Consider the following 20,090-nt stretch of genomic DNA (forward strand, 5'->3'; position numbering starts at 1 on the left):
GGAAATGGTAGGGGATGCTGTCACCAGGATTTCTTTTGACATCCAAGGTGTGTGTGTGTGTGTGTGTGTGTGTGTGTGTGTGTGTGTGTGTGTGTGTATTGGAGGGTATTCTCTGCTTAATTAAGGGATATCCTCCTTTAAAACGTTACTTCCCCCTGTCCCCATGGTGCATAATTTTTTTCCTTTTTCTTCCCCTCCCCCATCAAGTGACTTGCTTAGACTCCCCAACTACCCACATTTTGCTCTTGGATGGATAAATATCTTCTTTCAGATCACCATAGCTTTTGCTGGGAGGCCCTGTGTTTGCTATTTGTAGTCTTTGATTCTGGAAAAAAAAATAAACCCAAAAACCCTGAACCAAGTGATTTGTTAAACTGAAATAGATTCCTGAGTCTTGTCTGCTAGAACTTGGTTTCCTGTGAGAGTTATTTGTATTTGATTAAAAAATTAAACAATTAAAGGAGGTAGAAAAGCAGGGGGAAAAAAGAGAGCATATTATTCCCATAAAAATGAATGGGGGACTTATGTGAGTCTGAAGTAGGGAAAAGAAGATAGAGTTTGGGCAATTCTTTTCAATCCAAAAAAAAAAAAAAAATCAGGAACACACACACACACACATACACACACACACACACACACACACACACACACACACACACATCTATTTCCTGTGACTAGGAGGAAGAATGGAAAAATATCTTTTCTTCCAAGAAAGGAAAATACCATGTGTTCAACTGAGACTCTCTCATGCCTTATGGCTTAGACCAATATCATGGCAAAGTGTAGTTTCACTACTGCACACAGAACATTTTCGGATGCATTTGTGTGGGCACATTTGTCTACACATAACTGTGCTTATTCTTGTATCTAGGTGCATATGCAGGCTTAAGAGGAGTCAAAAGTTGACTTTACAAAAGCTCGACTAAAGATGGAAATGGGCTATGCTGGAGCTCTGAAAATACCCTGAAGATTCTATGTGAAATCTGCAACTTTTCTTGAAACAGTTAATCATGTAGGATTGTGAGTTTTGGTCCACTGGGTAAAAGTTTGGGGTCTGAACCATGTGAAGCCTTTCTAGGGTTTGAATGGCAAAATATTAGAGAGTTAGGGTTAGTGAGGTCTTTGAATAACTTTTCCCAGATGATCTTTAAGCAAGGACCTCCAAATTTTTCATTCACCATCCCCTTCTATTCCCACAGAGCTTCAGTTTTGGAGATGAGTGGGAAGACCATACTGAGCATCCTGGGTGTGTTTCATCTCATGCTGGTCTTTTGAGGGAATCACTGGCAGTAGTGGTAGGGATGGGGGGATGCTCTCTCTAAACTGTTTGTGAGGCTCTCTAATGACTTTCCCTCTGGTGAACCTTTAAGAAATACACATTCACATCCTGGAGTTTATCCATCTTTATATCACCTCCTATTTAATGACTTCTTTCACCAAAAGGTCACTTTTTAAGGCCCAGGAGCAAGGTAAACTTGCAAGGTTATAGCAAGTAAGTGGTGTGGGATCAGGAGATGAGAGGTCAGTTGGTATCATTTCTTTTCTCCCTTCTTTACTGTCCTTGAATATGTGTGGGGGGTGATGGTGGTAATGGTGAGCTTGGAAAAGTACTAGGGAAGGGGGTAGTGCAGTGTCATAGACCCCTTTTGTTCAGGCTCCTACCTCAGTTTGCCAGTCTAGGAAGTCTTTGCTCTTCTAAAGTGAGGGATGTTTTTTTTTAAAGTGAGACCAGAAAGAATTATAGGGAAAAGAACGTCTCTCAGCTCTGTTTCATGCTCAGTGTCTTTGCTAAAACCCTCCCCTCTTCAGTATGGTTTATTTAACAAGCTCAATCTGGGTTTTTAATATGCTGCGTGGCTTCTTTCTCCTAGAGATAAAGCTGCCTTATTATAGAAGTTAAGTATGGGGGAGGGGGATGTCATGGACAGAGCTGCCTTCTTTTTTTCCCTCTTTCCCATAAAGATTCAGCTAGTGACATTTCTAGGGTTGATAATCTAGAACAATCTTTCCTCTTCCAAGTTCATGACTGGGATGCAGTGAAGTGTGTAATGCTCCTTAATTAGTGAATGGTCCACAATTTTAATCAGAGCTCGAGAGGGATGTTTACTCAGGCTAAGAAGTTCCCAGAAAGATATAGCCAGAATGTAGACTACTCGGTTGTTCACAGATACACACTGGCACATGGGCATGAGCACACACACAGACACTTGTTTTTCCAGACACACTGGAGCTGATCTCAAATGTACCAGCATGTATCCCTCATGGGCAGTCAGGTGCTTTTTTCATCTTAAGAATGAACACTCAGCAGTGGCTAGGAGGTTGGGTGGGATGTTCAGTCCAGCAGGAGCTCCTTCCTTCCATGGTAATTCACATTGAGACAACAATCACCTACTACAGTGATGGGATGAGATGTATCAAGGTGTGTGAGAGGGGGCAAGGGGCTGTACTTTTTCCTGATCTGTGAATTATTTGTGACTCGGCTGATATCAATAGCCATTTAAGGTTTGTGCATTATTATTCAAAGGCAGGCAACATTAGTAGGTAAATTGGCTCATAAGATCTTAGCAAGAAGGCAGCGAAAGATATTTATGTGGTTGTGGGTCCCGTATTTTGAAAATCATTGGTGGGAGAGAAGGGTTGTGATTAGCTTTAGGCTTGGAGCCTATACATCCTTATACATTCCCTCTATAGCCTCTTCCTCCTCTGGGTTTGGGTTTTATACATTGAATTATAGGTCTCCACATATATTCTTCTATATAAAAATCTTGTTTAATATGTGTGTATGAATACATACATTTATATATGTATACAAACACACACACACACATATATATATATATACTATAAAGCTACGGAATATAATTATAGTATATGTATATATACACATTTCTACACACAAATGCACACATACTGTTAATCTTCCTCATCCCTGTGATCATGACTCAGTTGTTGAATTACAGTCTTGGAAAGAGCTACATGGCTTATATGCATATAAAATAGGTATCTTTGAGTAACTGACATCAGAGACATTAAATATGTGTGTCCAGAGGATGGCCCAGGAGCACAGAACACTTTAGGGTTCCCAGAAGGGAAGATCAGATAAGGACATGGCTGGTCATTTATTTATTCTTCTACATTTTCGGTTTCTCCCCTGGGTGAGGAGAAGGGATGTAACTTTCTAGGGCAACTTTTGAGATGGAGCTTCCTGACATTCCTGGAGATTGCTTCTGTCTCAGCACACCCATCTTTGGTAGAAGTATAATAAGGTATATTCTGATGGGGGCCGACTGTGGGGAGAGAGTCTGATTTCCAATCCCTAAAGAAGAGGCCTAGAAGCTAGGAAACAACAAGGAGGTCATGATAATTAGGGGAAATGATCTAGGAGACCACAGATTCTTGGGGGTGGCAGCCCAGAGAGGGCAAATAGAAAATCACAAGGTATAGAGAAATAGAACTGTAGTATCTCCATTGGGAGAAAGTGAATCCCCAAATGTCAGTATTCTGGGGGAAAACCTCCATCACTTTTCCCTATATAATGGCTTGTTGATGTTTAGTATTAGGTTTGCTTGTTGGTTTCTAGACCCTAGTATCACCTTCTTCCCAAGGACCAATTCTGATTTGAAGGGAGTTACTTCCCTATTTTGTTTGTGGATTCTCTAGTTTGGGACAACCTGGAACGCAGGACAATCATCTCCACCTGTTGCTTGCAGGACATGTATTCACTGACTGTAACACTTTATATATATTCGAGGGTGAGATTAATAATCACTAACCCTTGTTAGGTGAGACAATCTACTTTAGTATTCCCCTTTCTCCATAGATTAATCCTCAGGATTTGACTTTCTTTAGGGGGAGGGACTTCTCAGTCAGTCATTTTATGATTAAATACTTCCTTGGTCACTGCTTTAGAGGCATATCTTAGCGTGCTGTCAAGAAAACCCTATCCTTGCCTGGAAAATGGTTACCTGGGGTACTCTCTTTCCAGTCTCTGTCCCATGAACATTTGAGGGTGAGACTTTTCACATTCTTCTCACTGCATGGGACTGGGTGAGGAGACAGGTTTTTAACTCTATACCACTGGGAGCCCAGTTATCCATTCCTAGCTATGCATTACTCCTATTTCTAGTGGTCTGAATTGACTGTCTTACTATTTACTCCATTTCTGATCTCCAAGCCTTATACTGTCTATCCCTCATGCCTATAATGTACTTTTATCGTAACTACTTCTTAGAATTCTAAATTCTTAGTTCCTTTCAAGATCTACTTAAGCTGTACCTTCTACATAAGGCCTGATCTCCAAAGGCCAGGGCTTTTCCCTGTATTACCACCTTGTATGAATTTTGTATATAGATCCCAATATGACTGCATATTTATATATTGTTTTCTCTGCATTGGGGGAGACAAAGACAGACAGATAGAAAGATATACACACAGAGAGACAGACAGACACATACAGAGAGAGAGAGATGGAGAGAGAAAGCAGACATGCAGAGAGAGAGAGACAGATGCAGAGATACCGAGATAGAAGACTCAGACACAAAGGGACAGAGAGATGGAGAGACAGAGAGAGACAGATAGACATACACAGAGACAGAGAAAGACAGAGAGAGACACACAGACACACACACAGACAGAGAGAGATAGAGAGACAGACACAAATAGAGAGACAGACAGAGAGACAGGGAGACAGAGACAAAGACAGACACAGAGAGATAGACAGACACAGAGAGAGAACAGGAAAGAAAGGAAGGAAGAAAGAAAGACAGAAAGAAGGAAAGAAGGAAAGAGGAAGGAAGGAAGGAAGGAAAGGAAAGGAAAGAAAAGAAAAGAAAAGAAAGAAAGCTCATTGAATTTAGGACTGTTTTACTTCCATCTTTGTATCTGCAGTGCTTAGCATGCCATTTCTCCATAGTATATAGTAGATGTTCAATAAAGACTGGTTGATTGATTAATTAATTTAATTGGCATTTGTGGGCTACTTTGATTGTGGAGGGAAGAAATAGTATTGGTTTCAGATGAGGGAGAAAGCATCTGCATTTGAAATCAGAGAAGACTTCCTGAAGGAGGTGGTAGTGGATCTCAGCCTTGAGGATAAGTGTTATCAGCAAGCTAAAATGACTGGGGAAAGCCTTTGCTGTATTAAGAACCCTGAGAATAAGGGCATGATGATGGGTTTGAAGGAAATCAGTACTCCAGCTTGGCTAGAAGTGCTTGGCTTAAACCTCTCCAAATTTATCACCCTCATCATGTTCATTGTGGGTAGGGATGGTTAGATATCTATACCAGGAATAGAAACTGAACTCTAATCATAGGGAGAAAATTGGCACCTAAGTAGCCCCAACACTATCTCTTCTGGAACCCTGTCAACTTTGTCCTAAGGCAGAAGTTAATTCTCCTCATCAGCCACATGACCCGACCACAAGAACTCTCACTTCTGCCAATTTTTCCAGGATCAATTCAAAGTTTGTTTTATGAAGATACTTGCTATAGATTATACAATTTGGGGATGACCAAGAGCTTCTCTGAATCAGACCAACTCTTCATGCCTAATACTTTATGACTATGTAAAGAATAGGAAAGGGGAAAGGCTAGAGGCAAGCAGCCCAATTAGGAGGCTTTGGAAATACTGAAGATAGATGATGAGGGCTGAATCAGAGAGGTGACTAGATGAGTTAAGAGGAAGGGATGGATTTGAGAGATGTTCTGGCCCAGGGCATGTATTAAAAAAGAGAAGACTGGGAGATTCTCTTTTTGCCATCAGCTTCTGGAGTTAATTGGGCATGTATAGCAAATGGCCCTGGCTCTGTAAAGATTCACTTTGGTTTTGTCAGTCCTGTATTTATCTAAACCTTTAGATTTACAATTTGGGGAGCATAACCCAGAGTTTGTTATCTGTTATCCAGAATTTAGACCTTTCAGACTAAGTTCAAATTATATTTCTGGCCTCAAGATTTTATTTGGTTCCTCTCCCCTCATTGCTTTATTATCAAATTTGATCTTCTTTTTCTCTCTCTGTCATTCTCTGTAGCTTTTCTTCTTCCCTCGACTTTTTAAGGGCCCTTGTCAAAAATCCTCAGCCAACTTGATGTGACTGGTCAAAGAAAAAAAAATTCTGCTTATGGTTGTCTCTTATTTAGACTGGGGTCCCTGTGAGGGCAGAGACTTTTCTCACTTTTTTTGTATCTCCACTTCTTAGTACAGTACCTTAATACATAAGAGCTGTTAAATAAATGCTTGTTAACATGATGTTATTTGACTTGGCTAGTCAGACACATTCCTATGATTTTTGGTGATGGATAAGCTTTTTTTGATAAAGTAGTATTTGGGGAAGCAGGCCTTTTAGGACTGATATTCTGTGTGATGTCATAATGGGGGAGGAAGGAGAGTGGGAGCAGAAGTGGAGTTTGGAAATGGACCAAGGCTACATTCCAACAGCCTTCCAACTTGCTGAGAAATGATCCAGGTTATTATACAGACCACTGAACCATCTGTGACAACATTGCTCTATTTTTAGTAATAATGACATCTATGAAGTGTTTTAAGGTTTGCAAAGCACTTTTCTCCCAATAATGCTGTGAGGCAGGTGTTTTAGAACAACCAAATGACAGAAAAGTTCATCACTGAGAAAATGGTAATGGAAACAATAATATAAATTTAGGGCTCAGTTAGTTCATATAAATAACATAAATTTAAGGCTTCCCCAAGATTGCTCAATTAGTGTCAGAAGTAAAATTTTAACTTAGTCCCTTCTAATTCAATCTCAGAGCTTTCTATCATGTCACATTGTCTCCCATTATGCCCTATAGATGAAAGAAGACAATTAGGTAGCCTGATGACTTTTTCTTTCTTTTTTTTTTTTTTTTTTTTTTTTTTTTGGTTGAGGCTGGGGTTAAGTGACTTGCTCAGGGTCACACAGCTAGGAAGTGTTAAGTGTCGAGACCAGATTTGAACTTGGGTCCTCCTGAATTCAAGGCTGGTCCTCTATCCACTGCACCACCTAGCCGCCCCTGATGACTTTTTCAGGACATGGTCATTTTACCTTTTAGAAGTCCCTCTCTCTAGTAGGATAGATGGATTCCAGGAAAGTTGCTAAAAAGCATCCTATCCTTCCAATGACTTCTATTGTTTTTTTTTTTAAATCAAGATGAATTGAAAAAAAAAAAGATTATTGAGATACCAAATGATTTCAGTGTTTAGCAAGTAGCAGATACTTAATAATTTTAATTGCTTAATAGTTCCATTGAAAACATTCCCAACAGACTGAATTAAAAATTTTGGGTAAAGAAAGGATGAATATGAGAAGAAGGAGAAGGAGAAGGAGAAGGAGAAGGAGGAGAAGGAAAAAGAAGAAGAAGGAGAAGGAGAAGGAGAAGGAGAAGGAGAAGGAGAAGAAATAGTAGTAGTAGTATTAGCAGCACTAGCAGCAGCAGCATCAATAGCGGTGGTAGTGGTGATAGCCGTGTAGGAGTAGTAATAGTGATGATGATCATTACGATAATCCACATTTCGGGATGCACAGAGCTTTAAGCCTCATATTCTGTCCATGACAGACTTTAAGCCTCATATTCTGTCCATGACAACCCACTGGCTAAATATTGTAGCAATTTGAACATTCTCTAACTTCATGGCTCCCAATCATACAGCAAGAATGGGTTCCCTCTTTTATTAGTTCTCTCAGTCTGTATTTCTATATAACAGTTTTTAGACATGGATTGTATATACTCACTTCTCAATCTAATCATGGTGGTCATTAGGTATATGTATATGATACTGCCATCAGCTGGGAAGCAGCCCTGATTGCTTCTCTATGTCTGTAGTAGGGGCACAATAACTTTGTTGAATTGGATTGAAAAATTCATAGCACGTGGCACTAGTCTATCTATTAGGTGGGTTTTACCCTGAGCTATATTCCCCAGAAGACTCATTTTTTGCCTGCTAAAAGCTTCAGCACTTCTCCCTCTAGTCATGTGCTCATTTCTCGGGCATGTTTCCTATTGAGGAGGAACTCAGGGACCATTGAAATTTATACTTGTAGAAAGAAGGCATGAAACAGATAGGAAATGCATTTTTCTGGATTTATTCCTCCAATATAGCTAGATGGGTGACAGTCAGCTCAGACCCTCCTTTCCCACCTCATCCTTGTTTTCCTCATCTGCAGCATGACAGGGTTAGGCTCAATGATCTCTTAAGCCTCTTCCAATTCTATGCATCAGATGTAATCTAACTCAATCAAGGTTCATTTATTTATTTATTTTTGATTTCATATTTGTTCAATGAGTGTAACTGAAACCAGGGTTTATTGCTGAAGGGGAAGAAATTGACTTATTTACAGCAGAGCCTCATTGAGAGTATATCTATTCATGTGGAAGCAAAACCAAGACTATCAGATCACAGATTTTTAAGCTGAGTGAGCCCTTATAGGCTGATCTCATTTTGTAGAAGCTGAACTTGTCCAAGGCCACACTGAGATTTGAACCCATGATAGCAGATTCCTATTGAACCAAGTTAAGGTCATACCAAATTGAACCTCAAGATATGACAACATAGCCCCATGAACTGTGACTTCAGGTCTTGCCAGATGATAAAAAAATGTGGTACAATCAGTTCTGCCAGTTGCACAGGAAAATAAAGCCTAGGATTTTGAATTCTTGAAGCCTTCTTTATGTAGTAGTCCCTCAAGCTGATTGACCACCATCAACCCTGTCTCTTCTCTGAGGTTGTGTAGGATTCTCTGCAGAGAGAAGAGAACATGATGTTACCTTGCCTACTTCTTAATGGTCTCAGGTTTTGAGGAAAATGAGAAGCAGGGATTCTTCCATAAAAAGATTGCCCTAGGGAGGAAGTGGGATAAAGGACCAGCAAGCTCCTTGGCTATGCTAGAAAATCTTCTATCAACACAAATCTGACTGTTACTCCTCTTCTCAATAAACTCCAGTGGCTCCCTATTACTTCCAGAATCAAAATTGAAATCCTTCAAGTCCTTCATAATCTGATCCACTTCTGTCTTTTCAGGTCTTTTTGCCTTTGCTTTTCCTCATGTGGGACAATCCATTAACATTCTTTTGAAAACCACATCGGACTGTGTAACTCCACATTCTTTCCATTGTACCAAACGTATGGAATCTGGCAAAGATGATTGTTTTAGAGCTGGAAGGCACCTTAGTGTTCCAGTAGCTTCTTCATTTTACAAGTGGGAATTGAGACTCTGAGAGAGGAAACGACTTGTCCAGAGTCATATAGGCAGAGTCCTAGGAAGGATTTTGTTGGAGGGGAGAGGAATTTTACTATTTTATTGGTATTTTTACAGAGATAATATGATATAGCAGATAAAAAGCTGACTAAGGAGCTGGGAAGTCCTGCATTTAAGTCTCATCTCTGATACATATGACATGTGATCTTGAACAAATCACTTTTCCTTTTCAGTGTCCCAGGAAATTTTTATGAGATTACAATTTGCAGAGGTGCCAATCTGTATTGGTAGGGGGATTTCTCTATACTGAGGAAAGAATGGGTCTAGTCCATATGTTCTCTCTTGTTTTGATACCATCTTTGTTTCCAATGAGAGCCTTGCCCCTTCCTTCAGAGAACTCTCTCTTGTAATAAAAGACAAAGAACAAAGAAGAAATAAAAACAAAAAAGTTCAGCAAAACTTAGCAAATAATCAACTGAGTTTGATAGTCTATATATTGCTCCTTTCCCAAAGTCTCCCCTTTCTGCAAAAAATGGAGGGAGGTTGGTCCAATTTCTCCTGTCTTGTTCAGAGCCAAACTTCTGGGATTCAAGCTAAGTAACAGAGTTGAGAATTCAAATCAAAGATCTCTGGCTTCTAATCCATGTCTCTTTTCCCTTCCCCAGGCTTTATACAGGGCAGTTTGCAGTGTCTCTGGCATAGCAAACTAAACTCTACTAGCTCAAAGAATTGGCATGTGGCTGGCTCAATGGATGCCACACAGCTAGCACAAAGAGTGGAGGAGCCCTGCCATATTTTGTGTGAGCTTCTGGACTCAGTTCCAGGAGCTTTGGATATGCAGATGTCCTGGCTATGGGTCAGAATCCCCAGTTTTTAAAAAATTTTTCTCCTGGAAGGGGATTAATAACAGTGCATGAGGTTGGTGGAAAACACACACACACACACACACACACACACACACAGTTGGTCCCAGGCTTCATTCAAATGCTTCTGACTGAACCAAGTAGGTGAAGCAACACAGAATTCTGTAGTTGGAGTTAGCAAGCCCTGAATTTGAATTCGGTCTCACTTACTAGCTGTGTGACCCTAGGCAAGTAATGTAACAAGTGTTAGCCTCAGTTTATTCATCTGTAAAACAAAAATAATTATAGGGTCATCACGAAATTTAGAATGAAAAATTGTCGCTGGACAATTCATTTCTTTTTTAACCTAAGTTTTCTTATATGTAAATTAAGGGGGAAGCTAGGCAGAATGACTTTTCAAGTCCCTTCTAGTTCTAAATCCTTGCTCATGACTAGTGTTTTAGATGCTCGATGCTGGGTAGAATAACGGGGTCACTTTCCATATTAAACCCACCTACAGAGCCTATCATTTGGTGTGGATCATAAATCGATGCCAAGGTCAGTTGGCAAGAGTAGGAAACTGGATTTCTTTTCTGTTGTTTTCAAGTTGGACTGAACTTAAATGACCAGGCAAAAGGCCCTGGGTAGAAGCAATATCCAATCCCCCAAACAATAGATTGCTCAATTATCTTTCATAACCACTTCGGTTAGTCATCCTACTGCTGGGAGACACCTATTTCGGGGCCTAAGTTTTACCAGAAAATGGGGCTTATTTTGGTGGCTTTCCTTTAGGACAAGAGAAAATAAAAAAAACTCAGGAGATCGGGGTGCTTTAGGATTCAGAGATTACAATTTGATTAAAAGACACTAGCCATTACTTCCCATTATATCACGTGTATTTTGCATGTACAAAGTTGTTGGCTTAGTTTGAGCCATTAGAATATAAACTACTTGATGGCAGGGCCAAATGTTTACCTTTCACTGTATCTATAATGTATATAGCAAGTGCTTAATAATTGCTTTTTGACTACTTGACTAGAGGAAAGCTACTTTTGGAACTCTTTAAAGTTTCTAAAGAAAAGGCTTGCTATAAGCATAATTTTGTGGAAACTCAAATCAACTCTAATGGTAGAAAGACTGCCCAAGGAACCAGGAACCAAGAAATCTACACCTATATTCTAACTGTGTTGCTTATTAGCTGTGCTATTTTGGTAAAGTTCTTTCACCTTTTTGAGCTTCAGATGCTTCACATGTAAAATAAGATAATAATGTCTATTTTACAGGGTTGGCATAAGGAAGACACATTGTAAACTTTAAAGGGCTATTCAAAGATTAGCTTTTTATTATTATCATTATTATTGTTATTATCTCCAACTTCTCGTCTTATGTTTCATAGAATTTAAATAGAAACAGTTCTGGGACAAGTAGCTATCCTGTTATTATTCTTTATTATCATTATTATTCTTATTCCTTTCATCTCATAACTAGTGGAGCTCAATTAGAGATGGTTCTGGGTCAAGTCACTATTCATGTTTAATTTTAGGTGCATTCTTGTATGTGCAGATAAAACCACCGCCTTTTACGATTCCATAAATATATTGGGATGTAAGCTTGTCTTCTGTAGGCCCACTTGAAAGTATCTTTCATGTGAGTAGCAGACTTGATGTTGGGGATGATAAAGACATCACCTGTTCCTCCATAATTTGGATTCCTTCTGCTAGATCCTTTTATTTTGAGAGTTTCCCCCTTAGTTGGGATATTATAAATATTCAGTATGGTCAGCATGCTCCTAAAATTTTTAGGTAAATGTTATATCGGGATGATGGTAAGCAATGATTTTAGCTATATTAATTTTCTAAAACCAGCACAATTTATTTATTGCTTTCTCAAGAATATTTGAGTGTTTGCATTCATTATATAGGAATTTGTCAGCTATTGTTTTATGATTCATATAAAGTTTCTGATATGCAATTCTGATCCCTAGATTGTATCTTTCAAGGTGTTTGGTGCTGAATTTTTTATAACCTATAATGACATATATTATATTATTTATGCCATTTTCTTTCAGAATCGGCATTGGTTTATAATTCTGGACTCCAGAAAATTTATATGATTTTTGATATTAATAATTTATTTAGAATCTGATGATGATGACACGAGGGTGTTTTAATAGGACTTAGAAGCATGTATGATGGGGAAAGTGATGGAGATGGGGAAATGGAAATCATAATGTCTGCAATATTTGATCCTGGGTCTCATCCCTTTGTGTCATCATTATAGGATTTGGGACATTTGTTCAGATTTGTGGCTTCTGCTGCTTCAGAAACCACATGGCAAGTCCCTAAGTAATAAAAGCAAGTGATGAAGAAGCAATATCAAGTCAAGTCAAGAAGCATTACTGTGTACTCTGTCCTGTCCTGAATACTGAGGAAATAATGAAAGGCAAAAACAGTTTCTGACCTCAAGGAGCTTACAATCTTATGGGAGAACACCATGCAAATAACTAGGTGTAGCTAGAATATTTATATGATAGAAGGCAATCAAGTGCTACCTATCTGAATTGTATAAGCTAAGGTCAGCTGCTATCCCAGGAGATGAATGTTTAGTGAGCCACAGGGCAAAACAGCTTTGAGATATTAGGCAACAGGGCTTTTTATCACTCCCCTAAGAATTTTCTTCTGAACTCTCATTATACTTTCTTTCTGATTCTTTGTAGGTTACAGTTTGCATTATAGTTATTTCCTTTTATTATAAGCTACATGCCAGTAAGGGCATTGACTTACATATATTTTCATACTCCATCCAGAGCATCTAAAACATATCCAGAATCACACAATGTAAGAGTTGTATGAGTTATTGTGGGCAAGTCATTCAATGGACTTCTTGGCTAACTCATAAAATAAAAAGATCCTTACTATAATATGCCCAACAAGTGGTTATCTATTGCATGCTTAAAGATCTCAAATCAAGGGAAACCTAGGAGCTCTTGAGGAAATCTATTTCATTTTTAGTCAGGTGCTCAAAAAATGTTTGTTGGCTGACTGACTTGATGTTGTGGAATGGAGAAGCATTGACTGACTAAATGAGTGAATGGTTTGCAATGGGATTTGGTTACTGGTTACTTGGTTACCACAAGATTTGAAATCAAAAGACAGGGATTCACTCAACCACTCTACTGTTTATGCCTATGTGACTGCAGATCCATCCTTTTGAGTCACTGTGCTCTAGTTTTCTCATCTTCAAAATAAAATAGTTGTACTCAATGACATTTAAAGTTCTCTCCATGTCTAAAATTTATAACTGATAAAAGAATGGAGAGTTTTGACTGCACAGTCAATGAGAGGATCATGGTTTTGTGTCATCTATAGAGCCAAAACATTTAGACACCCATCACATGCTGCAGGAGCATTCCCATGGAATAGAAGAGAATAATCTATATGAAAGAAGTCTGCAAGAAATGTAGAGTTCAAAAACCCTGAGAGTATCTGCATTTCCTCCTTCCCCCTCCTTGGAATGCTATTTGTTGACTCTTTTCTTCTCTGGCCTTGTATATTGTCTGATATTCCCTGAGCCTGTGAGGTATTTCAGGGACATTTTAAGTGGCGATTAACAAATGCTGAATTATGGCAGAAAACCTCTGGGAGCTCAAGTGACATTCACATGAATAACAGTGCTGTCAAGGCTACTATAATGGACAGGGATTAAACAAGCACGGGGACAATGTTTTCTTGGAAGCAGTTTGACTGAGCTACAGGGTTTTCTGAGGTTAGGGGTTATGATCTCAGTTGGTAAACATTCCCACTCAAGTTTGGGCAATATTCCTATCCTTCTGTCCTTTGAGGATCACGTTAACCCTTTAATAGATTGTCACCTTTCTACCATCCTACAGGGAAAGTTGGAAATTGAGTCACTCACCTAGAAGCCAATCTCAGTGATATGGGACAGCTTGATAGAGTGGAGAACATTACTGGATTTGGGTGTTAGGAGGCTTGTATACTTAAGATGTGCTACTATGGACAAGTCACTCCCTTCTTTTAGTTTCAATTTTCTCATTTTTAAAATGAAGAAAAAGGGATATATATATATACATATACATATATATGCATATACATATACATATGTGTGTGTGTGTTTTACCTACTTCACAGAGTTGGTCCATGGTAGTTAACCAATCAGTCATTAAGCATATATTAAGTACTTACTATATGACAAGGACTGTAGTAATCTCTGGGAAGAAAATGGAAGTAAAAGATAGTCCCTGTCTTAGAGGAGCTTACAATCTAACAAGTAAGATAATAAATAAATAACTAGGGACAAAACAAGGTATACAAAACATTTATTGGAAATAAACAACAGAGGGAAGGCACTAGAATTAAGAATTATATGTGGGGTGGGGGAAGGGTTGCATATTCTCTGAGTAAGGGGTATATGTGTCATTTTTCTTTCTATGTTTAGGTGAAATAAATGTACCCCCGCAATTCCCTCCACCCTCCAAGTAGAAAAGTACTAAAAAAGTAGAAAGAGATGAGTTCAAATTATGTCTCTGTTACTTATTATCTGGGTGACTTTGGGAAAATTATTCCCTATTATTATCTAATCTGAAAATGAAGGGACTGAATAAAATTGAATAAGATGCACTCTTCTAATAATAAGACTACTTTCAGCTCTAGTTCCAAGATCCTCTAGTATCATGTTCCTAATCTGGGTTTCACATATCCCTTAGATCTCAGGGATACATAAAATTAGATGGAAAAATATATCTTCATTTCATTATAATTGTTTGCCTTTTGAATCTTATGTATTTTATGTAATTTAAAAACTTTCTGAAGATGAGTCCAGTGGCTTCACCAGAATGTCAAAGGTTTCTATAATACAAAGCAAGGAGGGTATTAAGAACCTCTACACTAAAGGAGATATGAGATAATATATGAATTTAAAATTTTAAATGATAAAAATATTAAATGATGATGATGAAGATGACAATTTGACTGAGTTGGGAAATCCACTTCAAGTAAAGAGACCACATGTAGCACTGAGATTATCAAAGCTATTTACTGTCATGGGTACTCAACAGGCTCATGCACTTAGCCTAGCATCACTCCTGGCCCTTACAACTCTTGGACTCTGGGATAAATTGTATTGTACAACCTCTTGTTTATTCTGGGCAGGAAGAACCGTTCTTCCCACAATGCAAAAGAACACTAAGTAACCTGAGGAAGCTTTCAATCCTGATATGGCTTGTTCTGTGATCTACTATCTTTAAGGAGACTTTAGAAGTCTAGTTACAGCTCAAGATGCTTTACTAAAAGTGAGGTAACCCAAGGTAAATGCAGGTAGAAACTTTATACAGTTTCTAGGAGTACAAGGTGGAAAAATCCATAGTCCACAGCCGTTCAGCTTTTAGCATAAGGAAATGATCCATGGTGTAGGTAGCATTAGAGTATTCCAGTGGGATCTCTCAAATTGACCAAGCTCTTCCATGCTTACAAACAAGGGCTTCAGGACCCTCAGGCCTAAAGGCTTTTGGTTGATCTACCCCTCACAGGGTTTTTGCAGAGAAAACATTCTCAAAATCTTACAGAATTCTATAGAAAGAAGTCTATAAGAATACAAGCAAAAAGGCCAGGAAATATTTCTCTTGGGATTTGATGAGGGGAGCTCTTATTTGGATCAGATATGGGTAACATAGAAAGGAATAATTCAGAAATTCAAAGTAGAGAAGGGTTCATCTAGGCAAATATCACAGTCTCTCAGAAACATTTTTATGTAGTAATAGAATGGTAGAATTTTAGAGCTGTAAGGGACCTTAGAGACTGCCTCTTGAAGGAAGCACATAACTCATGTGTGCTCCACACCTTGCTTGGATGGCAGGTTCATTATACTACATTGAGTAAATGGGGGCCCTCCATAATGCTTGTTTTTTTTTCTATTTCTAAGACACAGCTTTAGATTAGGGGGTTTGTGTTTCCTTGGGCAACTCTATCTCGTAGTGATCAGTGAAATGGACTTAACAAAATAATAGTAACAGTTATTTATTATGAATTGAATAAATTTCACTGAATTAATTAACATTTAAAGTGCAAATAAGAAATGAAGGGAGCATTTTTAGGGTTCAGTTTGGGACTAATATAAATGAAAATCCTCTAGTCTCCATATCACTGAATTAAAGTCACCAGTTGGATATATGCATGACATAAAGTGTACTAGTTTTGGTTTTAGAGGGCATAAATTCAAATCCCAGCATGGTTATTAAAGTGATCTTGGGCAAGTCAATTTACCTCTTACCAATTCTGTCATCTGAAAAATAGGATGGGACCTGGACTCCATGGCCTCTAAGGAGTGGCAAATTTGCTTTCAAAGGCAGGTTGCTCAGACCATGAATTCTGAATTCAGACCAACCATTTGATCTCTTTGGACTTCAATTTCTTCATCTATAAAATGAGGAGGTTATACTAAATCAGCTTTAAATTCCCTTCCTGATGCACACTCCCCACCTCCTTCAATTATCCATCTATGGTTAATTTCATAAATTCTAGTCATACTGTCCCCAGTCACCCTATGGCATAAGCCTGTAGCAGATTCTCAAATACTGAATTCTCAAACAATACCCAGAGCTAAATGTTCATATGTCAGACAGATTTTAAAGACCAGCTCTGAGTTTAGCAGTGATTGCCTAGTAAAAGCATTGAATTGTTTATGCTCAAGCTATTAAGAGAGAAGATATATAGAATATAGAGAAAAAGTGTCCATATAACTGTAACTTTATAGCATTCTGAATAAGATATTGTATGAATCTCTCTGATCATTACACTGGAAAAATGACTAAGCCAGGAGTTAAGAGATATGGGTTCTAGTATTTGCTTTGCCTGGGTGACTTTGGTCAAGTTATGTTTCCTTTGTGTACCCCATATCCCTCCTTTATAAAGTGGAGGTGGATCCATCTCTGCCATTCTATGATTCCATTGGGAATGCCCTGGGATATTTCACCATCTGCCAAGAGCCTTCCAGAACAGGGATAGCCAAATGACGGTGTAAACATAGAAAAATAGAATCTGGAGTGAAGAGAACTTATTATGACACGGTGGACAAATCATTTAAACCCTCCGAGCCTTGGGTTTCCTCACTAGTGAAATGAGGGCAATAATTCTTTCATGACCTACCTCACAAGCCTGTTGCAATGAAAACATTGCCCAAATCTTTGTTAGCTACGAAAATGTAGTTGTTTTTATAGAGCCTCAAATTCTCATGCAAGTGATGTGTCATGCACCCAGCCATATTGATCCTTATCTTACCCATAATGTCTAGGGAACTCTAGAGCATTCATGCAGCAAATTCCTCATCTGCCTGTGGTTCAGTACAACATATCAATGGAGGTGAAGCTGTTTTCTCCTTGGTTTGTTTTAATTGCACTGCTAGGATGTAAGAGAGGAGACCTCTGACTTATGAGCTGAAGCAGGAGATACATAGAAGCCTCATTTATCTGCAAGCCTACTGTATTTACAGTGGAAATCAAGGCTGGCTGCTCCCAGGGAGCCTCCATCTTGTAATTTCTTCACCCCCTCCCCACCTCCACCTTCCCAACCCTAGGATCATTCACCTGGTTCTTCGGAATGCGCAGGACAAGTGTTCCGTGTGCATGTCACGCTCTCTGTCTTTGCCGGTACAGTATCACTAATTAAATTTCATGCTAATGAGCCCAGGAAGTGAACACAGACCACAAACCCTGATGATTTCAGCTGATGTGCTGAAAAGCACATTCATGTGGAAATGTAGTGAATAAGTATGTATTCCTGGTCTATCCACTGTAGCAAAATATCCAACTTTGACTAATGTTTGAAACGAGGAAAGAACAATCTATCAGGAATTAATGTCTTGTTTCTCTCTCCAGCCTTCTGTTTCCCAAGGCTATTCCTCCCTGCATCTTCCCTCCAAATAAGGGTTTCAACCTTTATTAGCATCCTTACCAGTTTAATCAGTATGCCAGCTTAGTGTGAGTCAATGGTGTGATATGGTAAGAAAGCCAATGCAGTCTTATGTTCATTGCATTTGAGAGACATAGTGAAGAAGTGATAACCCGTGGTTTCAACAGACATCTATTTACTTATCTGTGAACATGATATACCTCTCAGTCGAATATGTACTCCTTGGGAGAATAGGAAGGGAATAAAGCATTTTTATAGCACCTACTGTTTTCAGGCACTGTGCTAAGCACATTGCAAATATTCTTTCACATGATTTTCACAAAAATTCTGCCAGATAAGTGATGTTATTATTTCCATTTTGCAAATGAGGAAATGGAGGCAGATATAGTTTAAGTGACTTGCCCAGGATCATATAGCTAATAGGGTGTCTGAGACCAGATTTGAAACTTGTCTTCCTGACTCCAAACATAACACTCTATCCACTCAGCCGCCTAGTTGCCTCCTTGAGATCAGGAGCTGTCTCTCTTTGGTTTTTGTGCATCTAGTTCAGTGACTATCATGTAGAAGGCAATTAATAGTGTTTGTTTGACTAATTGGTTGGACCACATTTAGAGGACTATGTTTAGTTCTAGGTGCCAGGAAAATCATTGTCAAGGTGAATGGTCCGCAAGAAGATGACAGCACAGTGTGAAGGGTCAAAAGAGCATGCCATAAGAAACTGGGGATGATAAAAAGAGAAGAGCAGAGGAGATAAAACTGGGTAAGATATGGTATCATCTGAAGGGTTGTCAAGGGGGAAAATAATTCAGTTTTTTCTACTTGTTCTAGGTGCCAGAAATGGTAGTTACAGAATCATAGATTTAATTAAGCTAGAAAGAGTCTTAGAGGTCATAAAGTTCAATTCATTTTTTTAACAGATTTTACATTTTACAGATAAGTAACTAAGACCCTGAGAAGTTAAGTGACTTACCTTGAAGAACTGGACTTTGAACTCAGTTTCAATCACTCTAGATTCAGCAGTTCAAATTCAGCACCTTTTTCTATTGGACCTTGTTGGAACAGTGAATCAAAATCATAAAAAGGAAGACTTAGGACTGATATAAAGAATAATCTATTAGAATTATCTAATGGGGAATGGACTGCTTTAGGAGATAGTGAATTCTCCATTAGTAAATGTCTTTAAATGGAGGTTGTACAACCACTTGTCAGATATGTTGTTGTCAGGTATAAATTTTATTCACTGTATGGATTAGATTACAAAACCTCCTAGGTCCCTTTCAACTCTGATATATTGTGATTTGGGAATTTTGAGGCCATTTGGAGTCAAAATCAAGGCAGAATAAATTATTTTGAAACAACAGGGAACTTTAAGAACGGAAGGGTTAAAGAGAAGCATGATATCACTGATTAGTCTTCTCTTAAAACTTTTTATGCACACATTGTTTTCCTGACTATAGGACTTGACAAGTCTTTCTATACTTCTCCGTATTCTTCATATTCATCATTTCTTAGGGAGTTATAATATTCTATTTTATCCATGTTTTTTTTTTGGTTTGCCATTCCCAAATCTGTGACTTAAAAAACACTTTTCTATCTCTATTGAATTCTGTATAAATATCTATGTTAATATATTTTGACCCAGATCATCTACATAGCCCATGTGAGATCTGCAATATTTGTTCATGGTTTTGGTATTAAGAAAATGAAGATAAATATAATTCTTGGCTTACAATAATGTCAGAAATATTTAGTTGAAGCTTTGCTATTCAGAATTCCAAATAGGCACAGTATAAAGATTACTATACGTGGAATTACAGGACCTGAGTTCAAATCCCGAGTTTACCCTTATTGACCATGGGGCGTTGGACAAAGATGTTTCATTTCTCATCAGTTTCCTCATCTGTGATAAGAGGGAATTGGATTAGGAAGAGGCTTCTAAGATCCTTTCCAGCTCCAGATATATTATGTATGATCCCAGGAAATCATAAGGAGTTCACTTTGAGGATTTACTCTTTTTTTTTAATAGCAAAATTTTATTGGAAATAAACTCTCTTTGGTTTCCATGTTCTTTGTGTTGAATCTAAGGGCACACTTCCAAATTTTCATTACTGTGACCCTTACCATTCTTTCATTAAT

Source organism: Sminthopsis crassicaudata, chromosome 4 (genome assembly GCF_048593235.1).
Source record: "Sminthopsis crassicaudata isolate SCR6 chromosome 4, ASM4859323v1, whole genome shotgun sequence".
In the NCBI taxonomy this organism is placed as follows: domain Eukaryota; kingdom Metazoa; phylum Chordata; class Mammalia; order Dasyuromorphia; family Dasyuridae; genus Sminthopsis; species Sminthopsis crassicaudata.